Raw genomic sequence first — 23,310 nt, 5'->3', positions numbered from 1 at the left:
CTCTTAGACATTAGTTCAAAGGGAAAATATGCCAAGGAAGATTTAGTTGGCCAGTTTCTCTGCAGGAACTTGCAGGAAGGGATAAAGCATACCCAACGGGAGACATCCTGCAGTTACTACATGTTTTCAATAGTGTTTCAGTCTGGATATGGAATTTCTTCAAGTGAATGCACCTCTGACATCCCTCAAGCTACTTCTTTGCAAGCCTATAAGTGCAATGATGGTAACATAATGAGCTCCCTGCAGACTTCTTCCTAACACATGCAGAAGGATGCAAAATATAAAGTAATATTTCTAATTAGGCAAAGAAAAAAAAAAAGCCCTATAATTCTAGTCCCCAAGCAGCTGCTCTACTCCTTTCCACTGAGGTCATCAGGATGACCTTGTCCCTTCAGTGCTTAGCCCTACAGCAGAAAAGCTGCAGTGCACAAGTACTTACGTGGCTTTCTGAAACTCAACTCTCAGAACTGCTGGAAAACTAATGTCTTTTTACAGGAACTTTCTCCACTATTTATGGATATAAGCTTTCCAACAAGTGGCCAGCTCTTTTATTGACAATTATATTGATGACTTAAGTGCAGAAACAAAAAACAAAGACAAATTAGTGTGGCACATATTGCTGTTTACTGTAGCACATTGATTAGAGAACGGTCAATCTACAAAATCAAGTTACTACGACAATACCTAACGATCATCTCCTTCCCAAAATTCTTAGAATTTTATAATTTAACCTATCTTGTACTCCCAGGATTACCTTTACTAAATTAGACTTATTTCAAGCCATCATAAGTCTCATGTTGAAATGTGAATGAAGAAATGCTTTTTAAAAATCAAAGTGATCATTCAAAATTGAATAATCCTAAATGAAGAGAGACTAAGAGGAAACGAGAAGCTAAGATAAATGCAATATAATTCTTAGAGAACATGGCAAGTTTCCTTCAGGGAAGCTGTTTTTCACGGAAAACAGTTTATCTGGCAATGTTGATACAAGTAAGCCCAAACTTTAAAAAAAAATTGTGGACTATGCAGCAAAGTCCTGACACAACAACCTAAACTGTTCCACTGGGATAAATATCAAAACGAAACTGATAGAACTTTTACTTTCATACATGAAGCCGTCATGATTCAGACAAAGAGTTGCTGGGTGTAGGTAGTAACCGTGATCTTCTACAAGGGACGAGATGTAATAAATAGTGAAGATCTTCCATGAAAAAATACGTGCCTTATGTATAGAACTGCTGTCTCTGCCACCTTCCAAAAGCATGCAGAAATCTGCTATGATAGTTCAGCTTAAGAACATGTAGAAATTTTGCTGGATAATGTTTTACATAGAAATTTATATAAGAGAAAGAATGAAGAGACTACAAAAGAGATGCAGACTAGATGAACATTTTGTAGGTGGGCCCAAGATATTGTTAAAGAAATTAGCACCTACTTGCAAAAGTCTCTATTATTTGCAGTCACATCCTTTCCTTTCTCTGCCTAAAACATCTTTATATGTGTGCTACAGCCTGCATGACTCAACATCAAGTGTATTTTCTCCTCGCTTCCCAACTTTTAATAACTTTCAAAGTGTGTGTACACATCACAGAAACCCTCACAGTACAGTTTCATTGTTATTCTGACTGCATGTATTCAGAGTAACGCTTCTCCTCTGAGACCAGCATCTCCAGTGGCATTTGTATAAAATGGGTCCAATGCTGATAATGAATGCACATGCATTAATCTCTCCTTGCAACTTGTTACCATTCAGAATGAAATTTCTCACTGCTTTCTTTTGAGAATTGCTTGACATGCCTTAGACATTTAACACTTGTACAGAACCTGATAAAGTTTTTAACTATTAAGATATAATGCTTTGAAAGATGACCCTTAAACCAATACTTTAAACATGATTTTTTCCTGCTATTGCTGAAGGGACATTCATCAAATGCTTATTAAGATGGTTGTAGAACAAAAAAGAAAATGATGAGTCCTTCTTGCAGAAGGATTGATTTTTTTTTCTCTCCTTAACAGAGTAACATTCATCATTTTCCTCCACCCGTGCTACAATCCTATATTTTCTTCAAGTGATGTTTTTGAAGGTGGACATTTAGCTTCCTCATTTTGTCTTCCAACTCAACCAAAATAAGATAACAATCTTACAGGAATCCTCTAATGTTTGCAACTATTATTTTCCTTGTCTTTTTTTTTACTTCTACTTTTTCCAACACACAATAATTTAAAACAGCTGCATTCTGTAAGTGATGCATCAACAGAGTTTAAAGCTTTTATATTAACATTTATAATACTTAGCTGGATTGAACAAGAAAAATAAGAGAATATCCCTCTAAGATGTTTAAAAGGACTTTAGATCAGCAGGAAAACATGTTTCTTTGGCTCAATGTGTATGAGTAAATTTTCAAGAGCATCCTAAAAAAAAAAGTCATACCACTGATTTAGACAGTAAACTTGTTCCAGTTCATAGCTTTATAATAAAATTTCATGTTTTATGCTTAGGCTTAATATACAAAGCTCTGAATTTTGATGTGGAATATAATTCTTTTTTGTATGTCCAATACTCTCTCCTAAGTTTATGAATCAGCTTCAGAGCTCTGCTTTCCTCTCTTCTGGGAGACAGGATTTAAGCAGTGAAAGGCTTTCAAAATAGCTTTGCTACATTAACATAGATATAAGCTTCCAAACAGTTCATAAACAACCTCTCTCTGTATTTTAAACCAACTCCATAATTTTCTTCTACTTGGCTGTTACTTGAGGACCCATCTTTCTGACTTTATTTTCGTTTGCACTGAAGTCAATTTTTTTCTCTCCTCCAATTCTGGTAGATGTTCATCAATATACCAGAAGAGAATGTACTGGCCAGTACTCATAGTACTCATAGATTTATTCAGTTTTAAACATCCAATAACTGGATACATCAGAGAAGACAAAGGACCAGAAAAAAAGTTGAACACGCTCTTTATTTAAAAATGCAGAGATGCTCAGAATCAGTTTAGGATCTTATCTATTCACTGACAAATTTGAAGAGGGTCTGTTTCTGGGTGGCTCAAACAGCCGACTGATAAGTAATTTAGATCTTTCTCCTTACTTGAATGACTCTCAATGCTACTTAAATTGCAAGGCAGCAGACATTTATATTTTGTTTCTGCAGTTAATTTATATACTTTTTCTCTAGATTTAGAGTGTTTAGAAACTCTAGAAAAAAAACTTTCAACAGCAAGGCTATCACACAGCATTCTCAGCAAGAACAGCCTGCAGTCTCACATTAGATGAATGTAGAGATGCAGAACAAGACTAATCGAACCCATTTTCTAAAACTAAGGAAATAACAACTGTAATATAGAACAATCTCAGTATTACAGGTAATATAAAACCATCTCCATTAGATTAAGGAATCATTGGCAAAAGAAATACATGAAATAATGTTCTCTCACATTTTCCCCACCTTACACTGTCAAACTACGTGTGGTTCAGAAGTTCTTTGAGTGTGATAGAGTTTGGTATGCATAAAGAAAGTTCCAGAGAGAAGCCAGAAAATGTTAACATAAAGTATGTAAAGTTTAAAATTAAACAAAATTATAGCCATGGGAAAAAGCTGTCATTTGAATGACAGGCTTTTTTCCCATGAATTATTCACAGGTTTTGGTTTCTTATTAAAAGATGCAGGAGCTGACTCGAGTTTATATCTGCAACCCAGATAGATTATATTCACCACTACCTGGAAAAAATCCTGTATAGGTGAAACCACAATTTATTAATAAACATAAAGGGAAGCAGTGATGTGCAGAGCAGTTCTGCCACAGAGGATACTGGGTAAATGATGCAGGAAATTAAAGAAGTAAAGTAAGGAATAGAACCTGCAATGAATCTTGACAGATCTCTTTTGGGAGACCATGCTTCCCATCTAGTCTACATTTCAAGTGTTGCACTTACTCCCTTGATATCTTACTGTCCTGTCACAGCTGGGACACGTCCTTATATTTTGGTCAGTTACTACAAATGGTGGGCAACCAAAACAATCCAGAGCAAAAGATCGAGGCCAAAAATGGTCCCTTCTAGCAGTACTAGTGATTGTTTTCAGTTGGGAACCATAAAGAAACTGATGTCTGCTTTTTTTTTTTTTTTTTTTTTCAGTACTGAAACTTTTCTTGGAGGAAACCTCAGCTGTGAACTTAAACTTATGAGTAAAGGCAACTCGTATTGATTTTTATCCCACAAACCTTAACAAGTTTATGCAGTTTCTGAAAGGGGGTGTTGACAGGATCCTTGAACGAATTACAATGCCAGAGAACAAAAGAGGAACTATGATCTTTTATTGAAGAACTGATTGCCCTAATTCAAAGACACTTCCAGCTTTAAGAAACCTTTCTACAGGAAATGCAATTTTCACATGTCAAGATATATTTCTTTTTTTTTTTTTTTTTGGCAAGTCTTGTTCAGTCTGTTGTAGCTGACTGTAGAGTAGAACACAGAAGCCGATGTTCAATACATGGACTCTTTAATCAATACATCATGAAATGGTAAGGATCTGTAATCAAGGCAGTGCATGAACCAAATAGTCTCTTAGTGCTAGTCAATAAATATATGTCTGGAGTGCTTGAAATTCTGCTCCTTACTTCACTGGGTTCCATTTATGATAGAATAGATAATCTGTCCAGTCTGATACGCAAATCAGACCACCCTAAGAAGCCAGTTATTCATATAAAGTGTTCTTTAAAAATTTTGAGATGTTTGTTCTTTTATGATGAAGTAACATCAATGTTCTCCAATGGCCTTTATATTAATGGCTATAATGTTTTATGCACAGAAGCACAGCATCATATTCAAATTCTGCATGAACAGTTAACACAAAATACACTCCTGCAAGAGTTGACACTTGTTTGCGTACAACAGAAAGCTGGACCAAAACACCACCACAACAAAAAACCCACATTTTTCACATCATGAATGGAAAGTCTCCTCTTTTCTGTTAATACCACTATCATTATTTTTCCTAATGTCTACTACTTTGTATTACACTCACAACAAAGTGTTTTAGAGATCAATTAAATGCCCCAGCTCTGCTTCGATTATTAATCAGTCTGAACAAAAGGTTATTGCTTTGCACACCACAAAGAAAGATTATTCTTTTATTGTTTAGGCTAGCTACACTCCTGCCAGTCCCATTGCCACTGTTCCTAAGCATTCTTACTCAGCAAATTTTCACTTGTACCAATCTTAAAGAGTAAACAGAAATCTTGGAGTTTTATACATATCAATCAGCTTTCTAATCTAATCCCTCAACCTTTCTCTTATGAGATAATAATCATATAATGCATTAATGCACTAATTCACAATGACTTCTGTCCTCATTGAAGAAGGTTGATAATATTTATATCTTTTTAAGACTTTTTCCTCTGCCCCTTGTTCAGGCACAATACATATAATCTCTACTTCCATCACTTCCACAGAAGTGGTTACAATTAACAGGTAAGTACTCAAGTTGCATCTTCTCACACAAAAAGGGGGGGGGGGGGGAGGGAAGAGAGGGGCAAGGCTTGGCACTGTACTGCACACATGGGAGAAGTGCTGCAGGAGTAGACTGTAATTAAAAAAACAGGATAGAGCAGTGCAAATCAATAAGGATAATCAGAAAAACTAATTCAAAATGAGAACTGGAAGGTGATGAGAAATAAATACACAAAATTAACACACGAAGTGCGAAAAAAATGTTCATATTCAACAAGATATAAATATGAATGCCTCATGAGGCAAGTCTTCCACTTTCCTGAGTAGTGCCAGAATTGGCATAAGGTTATACCTCACAAGCAGACCAACAAAATGAAGAGCTTTAGAAAACAGTTTCTGAGGAAAATGTAAAACAAAGAAACAAAAACAAGAAAAAACCCACTGTTTGTCTACTATGGGCATCCAGAAATTGAAAATGCATATTAGTAAACAGTAAAACAATCTACTGCAAAAATAAAAGGAAGACATGAATTCTGCATCTACTGAATAGGACAAGAATGGTGACTTTTCAAGGCTGCCAGTTAAATTAATCAGAAGACAAGAAAGGAGTGAAGATCTGGAACATGCTACTTACTGCAATTTTGAAAATATTTCACCCAAAGCTATCAAGAAGAGATAAAGATTGATGGAGCAGTTCAAAGGATTAGATGACCTTCCAAGTTTCCCTCAGCCCAGTTGTTTTCTGATTATGTACGTACTCGGAAGCAAAATATTTACAGGAATTGCTGCTAATGGAATTCTCAGATTTATCAGAATGAAAACAGTTAATTTTATATGAAATATTTGCAATAAATATTTGCTAAGATACTGATGCAAAATTTGGAAAACAGTGCAAACACAATTCTTCACTGTTGTGACTTGGGAATGGTTGCTATGTTAGCATCAACACAGAGACACTGTATTCTCCAAAACTGGAACATCTGCTTTCCAAAGCCAGTTCCCACTGACCACTATAAACTCATGATTATTTATAATTTTTTGGAGACTTTAACAAACACACTGTTTTTAATCTTTCTTATTTACTAACACTTTCATTTGCTTACAGAGACCTATGATCTTCATTGCTCTGCAAAGATTCATCCTTTGAGACCTAGCTGAAGCCCATGTGGCCCTATTTCCACTTCCTGAACTGTGGGCCAAGTCAAAATTAACTGAAGAGATAATGATATTTATTAAGCAACAAAATATTAAAAAATGAATATAATTATTAGTAACCAACAAGCTAATATATACATGGCTATTACTAATTTACAATTCTGTTACTTTTCACACTATTATGTTCAATTACAATACAACGCTCCTTAATGTTAAAAGCAACGACAACTATTATGGCATTGAATTACATCACTCTTAAGGTACACGTCTATTTGTAGTCCTGGGCACATTACAAATGCCAAGTGGCCAGCCACACACTCCCAGTGGAGGAGAACACATTGCACCAGTCAGTAGCACACCTAAGAACACTGGGATATTCACAGACACACAGAGTACAAGAAGAGCTGGGAAGGTAGAACATACAGTTTTGCAGTGCCAGCAGACTAGAATTGGTTAGAGAAAATTTTTAATTTGTTACCTGCTCATTTAATTGTGTGTCTGTGTTCTTGCCATGCTACTTAATGAGAAAGCTACAATTTTTTTTTTTTGGAGGGGAGAGAGAGGATTCCTCTCTGTAGTGACTGCATATCTTTCTCCTCATTAGTGTTGCAAGTCCTGAGCTTCCCAGCTCAGCCCTGAAGCGAAGAGACTTCCAAAACAGTCATGCTTAACAGTCCTGCAAAACCACCCAGTTTGCATAAATGCCTGGGATTGCCCCAACCCAAGAGCAGTACCCAGCAGTTCACCTTAATGAACCTCATCAAGTTTTCAGGGGGGGGTCACTTCTCCAGCCTATCCAGGTCCGTCTGGATGGCTTCCCTTCCCTGCAATGTATTGATTGCACCACTCAGCTTGGACTCATCGGCAAACTTGCTGAGGGTGCACTCGATGTCATCATCTATGTCATTGATGAAGACGTTGAAGAACACTGGTCTCAAGACCGACCACTGAGAGACACTGCTTGTGACCAGCCTCCACCCTAACACAGAACTGTGTTGTACAGACGAAGTACATGAAATAGTAGAACACAAAGTATTACAAAAAAAAAGTACTATAAGAGCTTTTACATTTAAAGATAAAAAACACTTTAACTGAATTCATAGAACTCATTTTAATTTGTTTTACTATATACATTCATTTGAGAGGTTTATCAATTGTCTTCTAACATCTTAATGGTAATGGACATTAAGTTTTTAACACGACTGGTGATGTGCAGTTAAAAGTATATGCCCACAGGATAAATCAGAACCAAACCCTTTGGTAGGCCAAGATGAAGCCTCTGTACTTTCTACACTATGCTATACACACCTCTGTTGAAAGCACTGAAATTAAGCACCTAGGGCATAGACTGCTGCTGTGTAACAGAAGAGCAAAGGGCTCCTTTTCTCAATCACAGCATCAGGTTGGTGCTGCTGCTGCTGTTAATAGGGATAGGTCAGGGTACCATAGCTCAATTCTGCTGGAAGCAATGAGACTCTTCCACAAGCAAAAATCAGCACTCATTCTGTTCATAACACAAGTTTAATTCTGTAGCTTTTATGTTGTTCTATTTTCCCCTCTCTATTTTTCCCCTGCAGTTCTCTATTCTACTTGACCATTTCCCCACACCCTTTCCACTTTCATAGCAGCAGGCCAGCACCTGACCCTCTTCCCAGAACAGCTGAATTTTGCCTTGTGGCTGTCACAGCAACCAGACTAAAATAAAACAGCTTGGAGGGAGCTAACATCTTCTAACAAGACAGAAGCTGAAACATGCCAAGAACATCTTAGATTCACAATTATGTATAAAGTTGGCCAAAAAACTAAGACTGTTTCAAACTATTTGCAATGCAAAAAGTACTCCCACCCAGTGCATTATTTTTATTTCAGAATTCTGCTAAAGCACTCCCTAACCAATTTGTCTTGTCTCCCTTCTGTTTCAGATCTACTAAGAAGTGAGACCAAGGTCTCCCTGTAGACAGTATCTGTTTCCACAGAGGAGAAACTGATCTATCTCATTTTTCTATTTGTCTAACATGTCCAGTTTCAAGTTCATTTCTGAAATTTAAAATGCAGCTTCAAAATTTCACTGTCATCATCCGTTACATATTGACTTGTTCTGAATGCCTGCACTATGCACCATGAAAAGAGGAAAGACTTGGGAAACAGTAAGAACGCTCAGAACTATGTGATATAGAGAGGAAGCATGACACAGGGCAGTGCTGAGAAAAAGACAACTACAAAAGGAGCTCAAAAGGAGACTGTACCTGCCCCTTCTTGGGAATACAGAAGATGCAAGTGAAGCTATGATTGGGAGAAAGAACCTGCCCCTAAAGGATGCAGAAGAGGCAGAGGGAACACAGATGTATGTCTTCCAGTTGTGCTTTATCTTACATACATTTAAAGACTTAGGCATTTCAATGGATATTCAATGCATGTCCCGGATTTTCCTGACTTAAAAGCCTTTTTATCTTTGAAGAACTTACTGTAAGGAAATAACTGGAATAGGTTCATCACAAAGTTCCAACTAGATCTGCCAGTGTAGAAACTACCCAGTCTAAATGTTGACAATAAGCAGCACTTTCATGCTTCTAATCCATATTTACAAATATAGATTGGTTTTATTTCAGGATTATATCTAACTATGAAGAACTTGATAAAATATATTTTGAATACTGTCCCACTGGATTTATTGCTATGACTGCTATAAAGCCATCATGTGTCACTGAACAAACATTTTATCAATGTCTTCTATTACATTTAGGTTTGGTCTCTGCCCTCAAAGACAGAAAGGTTGGGCTTGCACATCTTACCTCTTTCATCTGAGTACTTTTTAATACCTACAGTTGAAAGAATGCTTACTCATAAATCAGTTGACTAAGCCACATAAAATACTATTTTTTACATATTGTTCAAAGCAATTAAACAGTGAAATGAGAACTTTGAACACATATGTTAAGAAAGAGGGCCATAAAGAGCTTGTTTTCTACATGGACATTTTCTACATTAATAAACTTAATTTCTCCTGCAACGTATTTGTAACAACAAAGCTCTAAATGCTTGAAATATTAGTATGAAATACAGTATCTAAAGTAGTACATATTTTTTAGTAATCTCATACTTGAAAGAATCCCTGCCAAGTTCATGAATCACTGCTGTTTTCTTACTTTAGAAGTCAGCTGGGAAGCCAACATCCATGTGACGCACCTCTTTTCTCATAAATGGTGGAATCTGTACAAGGTTATATAGGTAGATTTAACTAGATGCACACCATGAACTCCTGTTTCAAAGAGCTTTAGATATAACCCTGCTTTGTGGACAAGTTTCAATTTGATTACTGTGGTGAGTTGATGCACCTGGCATAATCAGTTCTTTGCCTGGTGATAGTGATAGCACTGAACCACTGTTTATAACATCTAGGTAAAATTAATTTAATGATTACTGAACAAATACAGTTTTAAAAGACTGCCCTCTAGTCCCCACAAATTCTAACCTGACTATCAAGTTAACTTAGAAACAATGGACTGCTCTGTTCCAGAATTTTCATTGGTGAACTCATCTACCCATTTAAAAGCATTTTAATAGCATGTATTAAATGATATAACGTATATCAATTGAATACCTTAATAACACATATAAATTGAAATTGCTTATCTTCTCAGAGTGTTGGACCAATTGTTTCTCGGGTCTGCTTTTTCTAGAAGTTTGAAACTCTATCTCCTCCTATTTTCATTCAATCAGAACATTATTTGCCTGTGGCTCTGCTATTGGCAAGCCTATGAATATGTCTGAAAAGCACTTTGTAGCTTTTCTGCTTTTGTAGCACTTTCCACTACAAATCAACTAGAATCCACATTGATTAAGACCTAATACGTACACATTGATTAAGACATAATACAACATTCAAGTCAATAAACCTACTGAAAGGCAAGGTAACATTAATTCAAATTCTGTTTCATATTGTTCTTATTATCACAGATTCTGGCTGGTCCAGCGTTGACCTGGCAGACAACTGCATTTGCCTGTAAAGTAAGGAGAAATTTGATTTATCTTCTGTTCATTATCTGAAATCGCTCACAGAACCTATTGGTAACAAAGTTGCAAAGTAAAGATCTGAAAGACTAGAGGAGGCAAACAAAAAAATTACAATAGTAAAAATATACATTGTTCATGTCTAAACTGTGGTCATTAGATAATCATTTTCATTTGTATGAGGAGCACATTTTTGAGGCAAATCCCCTGATTAGACTAGAGTTTGTTGGCAACACACTGTCCTCAGCATCATGTTCTAGTCTGCATATTTATTCTTACTGCTTGCTAACTGAAACAGTCATTTGTTTCCAGAAAGCTGAGCACTTATTTCCTGTAGAGTACCCTGGAAAAATATATATATGTGATTGCCTATTCCACAGTTCCAAATGCCTAACTACTTTTTCTCCATCTCCGTAATTTTATTTATTTATTCATTAATATGTACAAGCTGTAGTCCAGGAGAGTCTGAGAGAAAGAGTTAAACTAATGATAAAAAATACACCCAGTCTGTAGAAGTCTTCAATTCAAACCATTACATCAACAATAACATTGTATATTACAATCCCCACATTCCAGATGACACTTACTTTTATGGAATAGGCCTCTTCTTCTACTGTACAACAAAAAGCCTCTTTAGAAGAACATTGAGATATCAACTGAAAATCACAATAAAAACATCTGTTCTAATTCTCTGTGCGGCATCTTTTGACTCATCAAAACATATAGGAAAGCATTCACTTACAAATCCATTTAATTCTTTAGTTATCCAAAAGAAGACCCTCATAAAATTTGCCCTAATCTTTTATTTTGCTTCTGTTTCTTAGAGGACTTTAAAGGTTCAAGGGAAGACTCGGTAATCAGGTAACAAAATGTTTTTCATTTTCTCCACTACATTTCTTCACAGTTCTGTTTTTCCCTCTTAAATCAGCCCTCCCCCCATTTGCAACCTGTTGTGCGTTCATACAAAGTCTTTGTTAAAGGTCAGGATGAAATTCAAAGGCACTGTTATTAAACAAAGTGAAGTATTGCCTAATTTCCATCTAAATTCTTTCATTATTTACTACCACCTTACAATCAAAGGGGCAGAATTATTCATGATAATGAAGTACATTATGGAAGACATCTTTCAAGTGGTTAAACTAATTTAAACTTGATTCATTGTCTTGCAACAGTTTGCACACACTCTTAGAAAAGATTAATTGTGATTTACCCATTTACTATTTCTAAGGAAGTCTGAACTGTATCTTTCTGTCACTGCCCAGGAATGCTGGATTTGCTGTGTTCCTATGATTAAAACAGATCATTCCAGGTTCTAGGGTCCAAATGTGCTCTGCTGCAGGGTACATTTAAGTACTGAGTTTTAAAAGACCTCCTATAACCTGGAAGATGGATAAAGGCTAAAGAACAGCAAAAATCCTTTCCTACAGAAGCTCATTTCAGACAAAACGCTCTTCTCACGTATGTAAACCTCCCGATGTAAGAAACTGATAGCAATTGTAAATGTATTGAAGCATAATTTTCCTATATGTTTTGTGATTTTAAAAAAGCATTCCTGTTTACATGCAAATTTTATCTGACAACATATGCCTTTTTTGTGTTGTTTTTTTCTCTGAAAAAGCATAAGCAAATTAAATTGAATTTGCTGGTCTTGAGTCTTCATTCTGTATACAACAGGCACGTATTTAGAGTCAAGTTTGATCAGTACATCAAGACATGGTCAGATTTATTTTGGTGTGGCAGAGCAATCTCCACTAATTTTGGAAGCTGGCATTAAGCCACAGGGAAGATCTACTGCTGTAGTAAACACTGCAACCTGAAGAAAATACTTTCATACTTAAATCCAACTATTCCTAGGTAACTAGTAAATAAAGGCTGTTAAATCCTAGCTGGAGATACACAAACATGCTACTTTTCTCTGTTTTCTCCCTCTCATCTCCACTAAAGATACGTGCAATTGTTCTAGGTCTCCAATTAAAATTCCTCAAAGGAAAATGGCTGAGAGAAAGCTATTCACAGCAGCAATTAAAGTCTCAACGTTAATGAGGGCTCAGTCTTAGAAGAAGCATGAAAAAATGCATCCTGAGACACAACCAGTGAGAACAAAGAACAACAAAATCCTGCATCAGAGCAAAGGGAAGGCATCTGAAGGAACGTTTTCACCAACATACATGACCTCGACATTGATGGTGCCTCATTTTCCTGTATCCTATGCTAAAATAATCCTTAAGTGAGACCTATGAGACCTGCTTAATAAACTACTCACCAGCATAGAGTGTTGAAAGCTTAAAAAATTGTCTTATTTCCTTGAAAATAGCTGTCAAAGTTTTTAGGTAGAAAAAATATACTCCAGGTCTTTCATTCATATGTACAGGAAAAGCCACTACAGGAATCACCAGGCAAGAACATACACTTATTTACTTGAAATAGATTTTTGTTATCTTGGCTCCTCCTTCAACCTTCCAAATCAACCCCAAAAGATGATTCTCTTGAAAAGTCACTGAAAAAAAAAAACATAATTCTTAATGCAGCAAAGTAATTTCATTGCAGAGAATTCCTCCAGAATCTCCCTTTCGGCTTAAAGTAAGCTACGTAAGTAACACTCTGCTTGGGATAGAAAATAGGCTTTTGTAAGGTCCTTACAAAAGATACAAGAAAAATAAGTGATACCAATAATGTTTTGTATTTCTAAAATTTCTCATACTGACTCAAAAGTATGCTGCTCTCAGGACTCGACAACAATACTGGTAGAAAGAGCAGTAAAATACTGCAAAAATTACTCTGGAATTGAAGACTATTGGCCGATAAAACTTGCCTGGATCAAAAAGCCTGTGTCTTAAAATAAATCAAAGACATATCTGTGCATTTGTGAGCTTTATTTTGAGGTCCTATTCAGCAGGTGCAGATCTGTTTCGTCACTACCAAACCTCTTCTGAATCAACCATCTACTGCAAGTCTTAATATTGCTTTCTCTCCTTACAACCTGCATCACACTGCTCACATCTCACACATCTAGGAACACAGAAAATAGTGTGCATGGTTAGGGTGCGTGTGGGGGGTGTTCAAAGGTCTTTCACAGCACGTATTTTCCCTTCAACAAAATAGAGTGCCTATCATAACAGAGGGGAAAAATAAACACTAACAAAACCAATAATCCTTCCGTACTGGATTTTTGGAATATTTTTCACTCTGTTGAGAGATTAAGTAATTTGTGCCTCACAGTTTTAAAGTCAAGTGTTTGGGGATGTTTAGGTTACCTTTCCACCAAAACTGTCAGCTCTGGAAAAGATTTAAGAGCTCCAGGCAAACAGATCCTATGCAGTAAGACAGAACTGGCAGCATTTTACTGACTGTGTGCCAAAATGACAAACATCAGCCTGTGAGTCAGCCACAGGTCTCTGCGTTCCCTGGCATGCTGGGAGGGAGGAAAAAAACCACAGAACAGCAATCGTTTTTAGTGCTACTACATGGTGATCAGTGAAGATCTTACTTATACTGCCTTCATGCTCAAAGTTACATCAGGAGTATCTCAAGTCTTACATTAGTTTCCCAGTGTTTTCTTACTTCACCTTCTGTTGTGCGAGATAGAGCCAAAGAAAGTTGCTCCATGGTTTATAAATTCAGCACAGCCAGCACAGGCTAATACAATAAAGTCAGTGCCACAGTGTAACTTGTCACTTTCAGAGCATGAGATGAAATGATGCCATCTGTGAGAAAAAATAAAATGGGGAAGTGAGTCACTGCACACTCTGGTAAAATGCTGGAGCTGGAGAGAAAATGATGGAGGAAGGGCAATCAGAAAGCTCAGCTCTAGTGATTACCTCTTAACTCATATAAAGATAGCTTGTTTTAGTCTATACAAGTGTCACATCACAAACCTGTTACACACATCTGCACTTTTATGGTTGTTTAGCTGATGTAATAAAACACACCTGCATTGTTATGACTGTATTTAACTGAAAGCTCTGTAATAGTAGGGCCAATGATACATATTTAAAATTAAAAAATATTCAGCAAGTTCAAATCAGTGTGAACATATAATATATCATTAATTAGTATTCAATTCACTATGAAATAAACTACTGAGTAAGTAGTCAATAAAATCAATTCTTTGCTACTTCAGGTTTTCTGCATCTGAATCACCTTGTATGAAGTTATCTCAAAAATGAAAACCTAGCACAATGCCTGTAACTCAGAAGAGGTTCTGATTTTAAAAGGTCTCCAAATTCTATTCACCATTTTTCTTTTGGGCGATCCAATTTTATGTCAGGAAATAAACATTTCATGATATCCAACATGTGGTATAAAATAGGATTCATTATTGAAAAAGGAAGTATAGTTTTTGAAATGTTTTAACTAACACACCTAAAAAACATGCTGTCACATATGGTTCAACTTGTTCACAGATACTGAATTGGCAAGGTTTTATTCTCCTCTGCTTATAGGCAACAGAAAGATACAGCATTAACTTTTATCCACCAGAACTCCAGATCTCTACAGCAAATTTCTGATGCACTTCCAACAGTAGTTCAAATGTATAGAACGTTAAAGATATTACCAGTGTAATAAGCAACACAGAGTCAGTTGTCCAGATCAGTTTGTAGTAGGTGACAGTAACTTTTACCATATTGCAATAGGCTGCTAAAGAAGATACCAGCAATCTATTCGTTGCATATGATTACTCAAGAAGGGCTTTCATTCCTACATTGTTCACCAATAAGTGTAAAAAACAGACCACAGTCCTAAACTACAGGCTGTTCTTAGTTAACTATTACCAGCTTCCAGTAACTCAGAAGAATGCTTGCACAATTGTCACTTAACTATATTGTAAGATAGTTGTAATATATATGTTCACATCAGGTGGTTGAATTCTGTAAAATCAGTTTCTGCTATTTGCACAGATATTTTATGATTCATTCAACAGCATAAAAAGGAATCAGATTACTAAGTCCTTGCTTGATGTTGTAAAGGTTTACTTTTTCTTTTAGGTCACATGGTGTTCTTCACTTATCTTACTAGTTTCTTACAGAAGCACTGAGAAAGTACTTCCATTCACCTATGCCACACTAAGCTGCAATTGTAGACATCCAAAAAATATAAATCCTCTTTTTGTATCTCAATAATGAACAGACAAATGAAAAACGGATACTGTTTGTTTTAACAAGATTTAATAGTACACAGTTTTTATTTCTAAGCAGCTTAATACAGTACCGATTTTTTTTTCCCCACCTGCACCTATTAGTTCCACATAATGAAACTAAAGATTCTACTTACCATTTAAAATAAAACTCATAAAACCATTAATGTGACCAAATAATGTGATCACCTTTGGTACCAACACACAGTTATAGAAGGGTTGCAGGTACTCAGCTAAGTCCGAGCCAGGTGTGTTCCACATGCAAAAGGAATAGTGCTGGCTGAAATCACTGCAGCGGAGAGGAGCTGACATCAGCTGGTGAGTTGCAACCTGTTAACTTGCAGATAATGTCATTTTTTTTACTGATGCCAACCCCTTTTCAACTTCAGATTAAGTGTCAAAGCAACCAGAAATAACTGTCTCCTCTACTCAAGACATCATCAGTTAAATGTCCCTTTTCAATGGCATCATAAGCCCATGTTGGATAGCCAAATAATTCAACAGAAGTCAAGGTCAAAAACAGGGAGGAGAGAGGAGAAGCAATCAAGTAGGGAAGGTATTGACATATTACAAGTTACCTGGACCTTGTGATCCAAACAGCCAAAATGAAGACAATTTGGAACATTTACAAATTATTTCAAAGAAATTCTGAAATATGTTAGAAAGTGACAGAAGACAAAAATCAAAATGAAAACAGAATAACATTTTGGATTGCCAGTAACACTGTAATAGAGTATAACCTTTCCATAGATGGCATGCAGGTACACTCGTTTCAGAAGGAAAATACTAATCAACTAGACAATTATTTAATGTAGATTAATAGTTAAAAAGCCCTGAATTTTAATATATACATGAAATTATTGATATTCACTTGTTCTCAAAAAAAAAAAAAAAAAAAAAAAAAAAAAAAAAAAAAAAAAAGTCCCCTAGTATCTTCTCTAAATATTGCCAGAATCTGATTAACTTTATTGCCAGACTATTTACATTTATTAATGGAAGAATTAGACTCACAGTAACAGGGCATGAAGAACACAGGCAGTGAAACCAGTGCTTAAACTAGAGGCCTTTACCATTACGTTTTTCTAACCTTTTTCTGTTTATATTCATTGTTTTCTTCTTATCTACAAGAATTGCCTTGGTGACAGACTAGAGCAACATTTCCCTGTTCTGTACAGTCCACACCCAACTTCCTCTCTTCTGGCTGCCCACACTGCTTGTTCTACGTGCTCGGCAAACTTTTCTTAATTCACATTATCTGTCCATCTAAATGTCAGGTCTATGCATTCATCTTACAGACCTCTTACAGATTTACCTAAAAAGCCAATTCTGTAGCTCCAGGTTTCTGCGCATCCTGTGACATTTAAATCATCTGAGAGCACATAAGGGAAGTCTGTGGTAACTACTGCATGAAACTATGTGGAAACTACTGCATGATCTCAATTTTATTTTAGAAATTTCCAGCAGGATTCTAAAACCTGAACTCTAACCTATACCAATATGCCTGTCACTGCTGTCACAAAGACCACATACTGATACCACTGCCCAGTTAGTGAACTTCAGTAATTTCATTTTGGAATTTGCCAAAACCTACAATTTCAGCCAAATAGGTTTGCTGAAAATCCTGCAAGCTGTGGTAGAGAGAAAGCCTGTTAATGAAGAGCACAGTATTTGAGCTACCAAAATCCTCATGTAATTCAGACTCTCATGCCCCATCTGGGGCTCTTGCATGGCAGTGCCTCAGTAAAAATTCACTTTCTTATCTCTATTAAAAAAAAAAAAAAAAGTTGTTCACCAGCATTAAACATACGGAATAGCATCAGAGGCACTGCACCTGCTATCCCTACCAGTATGGCCAGCACTCCCAACCTGCCTACTCCACTGCCCCGTTTGAGTGAATGATTTTCTAAGCAGATGGTTACCACTGTTAAACAGATAAATTATAGCCAGCAGAAAGCATGGAGATTGGGATCACTGCCATGGCAAAAAATTGAATGATCTGGAAACAATATTATATATGAATTGACATTCTATTAAAAAAAATACAACTTAAATTTTTAGAGCCCAATATGCTTTGTAAGGAAAGGAAACTTAAGGTTTCCTTTCTTATGCCTGAAACTTTGCAATCATTATGTTTCTGAACTGTATTTTTTCTCATCAGTCTTCTGGTTCCAAATATAATCTTCTATCTGGCAGCAAAGACAGCAAAACATTTGTTTCCTCTCAGTACAGCTGCAACCATTTGGATTAAAAAAAAATAGTACTGAAGATCCAACACTTCTCTATCACATTGATTTTTCCAAGACAACATGGATGTTGGGTTTTTTTTCTCGTCTACTTTTGAGGGGGAAAATTAGGAGCAAAAATATATTTCCTGTGTCTGCTTTTCTCTTCTCATCCAAACTGATAGATGACATTTGATTAAACTCCAGACTAACATATTATGAAGCTTTTCTAATGTATGCTCCTAAAAACTATGTATTTTCTCTTTTTTATTCTTCATCATGCAAATATAGTAAATACACAACGCTTCCTTCCACACAACAAATGAAGGACATACATGCTGCAGAAAATGTAAATCACCTGAATCTCTCATCAAAATAAAAAGCATTTTCATATGAAAGTATACTGTAGTATTCAAAGACACAGCAAGAACAAATGTTCTTGATAGCAGATAAGAGCTAAATAAACCTCAAATCATGTCATTACATTTAAACACAAAGACAACATTGGAGAGTTCATTGTGGTCTTTTATGTAGAAGCTCTGAAAAACTAAACAAATATGTTCCCTTTTCCAGATACGTGACAACACATTGGAGGTGGTACAACAACTTAGAAATGAAATACCACAATACTTACTTGAAAGAAACAAGTAAACAAAACTGTGTCAATCCACAAACAGGGCAATAATAATTCTAGACTAAAATGCTGCCTATGCAAAAAATGTGGACAATTAGAAGGTGAAAGAGCTTTAACTTCAGACTGAAGTTTATTCTTCTATACAGAGTATCAAAACGAGAATAATGACGTATTAGTATGGAAACATGGCATTGTACATACATAATCACATTCAAGCACTGGCAGAAAATGTAAGTTAAAGGAACAAACATACCTGTTTACTAATGTTTCATGCAGTTTTCCTTTCATGTCATCATCCCACTTGGAAAAACTTCAAATCTTGAAGGCCTTTCCTCACCTAAAACAACACAGTATTCTGACAGTGCCTCAACATGCTGAATAGAGGACCGCATCCTGCCTCTGAGTAAAAACCAGTGTTGTGCTGTTCCTTCAATTTACAGTTCAATGTCTGTTTTGCCTTTGTTTTTTTTCTAAATCACATTGTAGGCAAGAGATACAAAATTCAGGTATCACAGCTGCTTTTGTGTAGTATAGAATTTCTATTCTATCATTACATAATTAGTATACTCCAGGACACAACATTATTACTAACAAATTATGTCCTATAAAGTGATGAGCAAAATCAAGCTTCACAACAAGCTCTGCAACCTTTAGAACCTTATTAAATTGACATTATTTACTTGACTGTTCATCACCCTCTGTGAAGTCTTATTGCTTCATTAAAATTAAGTTATTCTACTGTTTGACAACTTCATACAGTTAAGAATACAGTTATGACCTTTTCCCTGGTCTCTTTTCTTCAATTATTGTTTTTTGATAGTTCTGTCATGATGCATTTCTCAAAATTATTGTATAATTTGCACAAATCAAGTCATTTTGCTTTTTGACCATGCTCCGTGCCCCACAGTAGGAACACACTCCAGTTCTCTATTATCATATTCTGTTTATATTCTGAAATGACAGAAGTCAAATGTATGCAAATGGCAATAAAATCCGCAGTCTTCAAAGCAACTGCTCAATCTCCTAATTACTTTCACTTCTTCACTTGCATCCCTTCCTGCCCCCCAGCATCACACATGTTCCTGTGACCCTATCCCCCAGCACAGTATCAGGCACCTAATGAGGTGACACTGTCAGTGCTCATCCAGTTTTCCTCCCCCAACTTGCTGTCAACAAGATCATTGGTGTTAGCAAACATACTAGTTTTTCCAGCCCCTCAGAACTAAATCTAATCCATCATATGTGAATTTTCTACAGAAAACCCACATGGCTGAGGTAACAATCTCACATCCTCATTTTCAGTTAGGTTTACCTAGGGTAGAAATCTCTTAACGCAATCAACACTGACAAGTTCTTTGCAGTCTAAGCTGAGGCTCTTATCTTGAGTAAAAATCTCGTGTTTACTAAGCAAATAAGTTTTTACAGTTAGATTCTGTATTCTCAGTATTGAGTTAATAGAAGCAGATTAAAAGTAGCAGTTTCTATCTTCTGTGCATACCATAATGCATTAAGTGTATTGAAATAAAATATTTTTTGTACTGAAAAAGCAGCAACTTCAAATGTCATGCTGCAATTTTTAGACAGTGGTAATCGTTCTTCTTCAAAATTAATCATGCAAAATTTTTCTAAAAACAGACTTGAATTGTTAATTTCATTCCATGTAGATAACAGATACTTCATTTTAGTTTTGCACAGAATCCCAGTTTTACTTTTTGAAATACCAAACCAACATGTCAGCCATGAGTGAGCTAACCAAAGAGTGCAACAGGTGGAGAGGGATGAAAATTTGACTACAGTCTAGACTATTAGAGTTTAACATTCAGCTGAATATACAGTGTTACTTGAGTAAAAAAACAATATCACTAAAATATGATCATCATGCTATATTTTGTATTTTGTGATGTTAATGAATACATAACCACATCAAAGGAATGCTTTCTGCTTCCAAGAGATAAACGTTTCAAGCTTTGTTTTCAATATAGGATTCTACATGGCAGACAGGACTGAGTATACCATGCAAAGGCAAGTTGTTTGGTTGTTGGGTTGTGGTTTTTTTTTTAAATATATATACAGTATAACTAGCAAAGGAGTAATTATCATCACCTAATCAATCAACAGAAAACAAGGTGATTAATACATTTTATACGTACTAAAACTAGTCTGATATGCTCTACTTGAACAGATTACTTTCCTTACAGGTTTCTCCAGTACAAATTCTTGAGTGAGTATCAGAATATAAAATTCATCCATATCACCAGAGAGAACATTCTTCCTCTGGTATTATTGCAAAACTCTATTTGAGAAACCACCACACTGTCCCAAGAAGGACGAACCTTACCAAACGTGTAACAGTTGTTAAAAAAAAAGAAGCATTTATTTTTGTATTAAAATATCCTTAAGCATCCATGGCCAGACCACCTTCATGCAGCTCTACAGCACCCATTAAGAAGCCTTCTTCCAATAAAAAAGGAATTAACCCCATAACAAGCTAAATATACTAACAAAAATAGCTACTAAGCATGGAGACTTGATTCACTGGAATAGTTTCAGAAATGTGAATTATCTGTGCAAAAATGCCCCTCAGAGCTAGATTTGTTTGTTTAAGGAAGATAACTTGTCAATATTATTTGTTTTTAAATCAAAACAAGCATATCCAGAACAAGCAATGCTTTTACTTAAACTGCTATGACAACAGGTTCAGCATTTTAAAACAACTGGCTAACATCTAGTGTTAAATATCCAAACTGTTGACACAGATTTGTACTGGCATAACTTATCAACTGCATTTTCCGCAGGTGGTTTTAACTATGGAAAGAGGTGTCTAGGGCACCACAGATACCAGCACGTTCTGTTTACTATTGTGTCCATGTTTCCATCCTGATGACAAGGAGTATGCCTCCTTCATCATTCCCACTATAGAATACACAATGGTTCACATCTTGATATGATCTCAGTGTTACTAACGTGGATTCCATTTGGTTGAAATGAAGTCAGAATGTGAGTTCAAGGAACATAAATGATATACACTAAACTACTACGAAGGGTTTTTTTTGTTTGTTTTTAGAATCTACAGAACATGACTATTTTCAAATAACATTCTGTTCCAACCCTGTAAATAAAGGGATATCATTTCTACTATGTTAACTCACTTTATATTCACCACTATTGTTGCTGATGGTCACATAGCCAAACTTTGATTGTCTTCTGGAACATCTCCAGGATTTAATTTACTTTATGAAAATCTTGGCACAATTTCTAAAAAAAACATAAATAAATTAAGCCTGCTTCAGCCATCTGGATGGACTGCAACAGTACATCAACAATTGGTGCTAATGTATTTAAGAAAAAGTAAATTGCTTGCAATGAATCTGCTTCATTCACTAATCTTCTGCTGCTAAGAAAAGGTTTTATTATATTACTACTATTTCCTGTACAAAACCCACAATTGCATGGAGGATTATCCAAAGAAGTGAAACAGTTTTGCACCTTTGTGCTAACATACGCTTCTGCTATGACTATATTTTCCACACTAGGAGGGAAAGCTTCATTCTTTGAATTACAAACACAACTTCAGTATTTCTTCAGTAAGTAGTCACCTTCTTTCATTAATGTTTTCTGGAAATGGTTACATATTTTTCTTCCCCTAAAATAGATCAAAACCAAACAAAAAAGATTCAAATTGGGTTAAAATTTCAACATTGAAATTAATCCTCTTCCTCGTCTGGAACTGTGGAGCTTTCCATAAGCCCCAGGTGGCTTCCTTGTCAGACTGAAGTATAAATCCCAGTAACTTGCAGTCATAAATTGATACTTTTCCAAAATACTCCACCCCAGCTGTTAAGCAACTCTTGTATTGCCACAAGAACAAATACAGTCTTATGAAAAGGCCCTTCAAAATACTTCCAACTTGGAGGCATTTTTATTACTTATAAGAAACTTCAGTTACAGTGACCTTGATATTTTTCTGGGTTTTTATTTTGTGTTGTCACTCCCATAGAAAAACATGGCCTCCTCTCTTTGCTTGGGGAAAAAAAATAAAATCAGTTTTCTCTGAGAAGTAATATAGGATTATTCAAGCTTTTCCATTCTATGCATGTTGTATGAGTTCCATCAAATTAACTTTTCATCACAAGGATTTTTATTATGTTTATAGTTTCTGAAACAATTCAACTTCTGACTGATATTTGCTGTTGAAGTGTTGATATTTCAGTTGAATAGTTCCATCAGCTCTAAAGTTTCTAACATATCAAAATATGACTTTAAGATTCATATTTTAATACATACTGGTTTTATGTAGTATTTTTTATTTTGAAAACAGGTGTAATAGTTCAGATCATGTGTTCAGTGTGAACTTTTGAGAAGTGAAAAAAGACCATAACACTGTTTTTTCAATAGGAATATGATAACTCCTTCATTACTAGTTATCTTGTGTGATATTACTCCAATCAATAGCAAAAAAAGATATTTCAGTAGACAATAGTTAATATGTGACTGTTTCATTGCTTATTGTGATAATTTCATCAGTATTTTCCTGACACCACAAGTGGTAAAATAGACATTTTCAGTCTCTCTCAGTGCAATAAACTGCAATTATCATTCTTAACTCCATAAAGCTCAAATGTGCTTCTTTTTCCTTACCTGACAAAATGACTCCCTTTCTTCCTGTATTTGGCACTTGTCCTGGCTGACCTACCTGTAGGAAAGAA

At 35.7% G+C, this 23,310-nt stretch overlaps 1 long non-coding RNA gene across 1 annotated transcript in view; it reads right to left on the bottom strand.

Annotated features, from left to right (window-relative positions):
- Positions 1–7,747: 7,747 nt before the first annotated feature.
- LOC125699918 (uncharacterized) overlaps positions 7,748–23,310 on the bottom strand; it is a 58,674-nt gene continuing 43,111 nt past the window's right edge. Inside the window, exons 2-8 of the long non-coding RNA XR_007379736.1 lie at positions 23,243–23,297; positions 21,754–21,859; positions 18,858–18,941; positions 14,152–14,318; positions 12,878–13,111; positions 11,202–11,270; positions 7,748–10,604 (exon numbers count right to left, since the gene is read on the bottom strand). This is a non-coding gene — a long non-coding RNA (uncharacterized LOC125699918). The remainder of the gene's footprint in view (positions 10,605–11,201; positions 11,271–12,877; positions 13,112–14,151; positions 14,319–18,857; positions 18,942–21,753; positions 21,860–23,242; positions 23,298–23,310) is intronic.

The sequence above is a fragment of the Lagopus muta genome, chromosome 13 (assembly GCF_023343835.1).
Source record: "Lagopus muta isolate bLagMut1 chromosome 13, bLagMut1 primary, whole genome shotgun sequence".
In the NCBI taxonomy this organism is placed as follows: domain Eukaryota; kingdom Metazoa; phylum Chordata; class Aves; order Galliformes; family Phasianidae; genus Lagopus; species Lagopus muta.
Note: the sequence above shows the minus strand (reverse complement) of the source record. Positions and strands in the feature narration are given on the sequence as shown.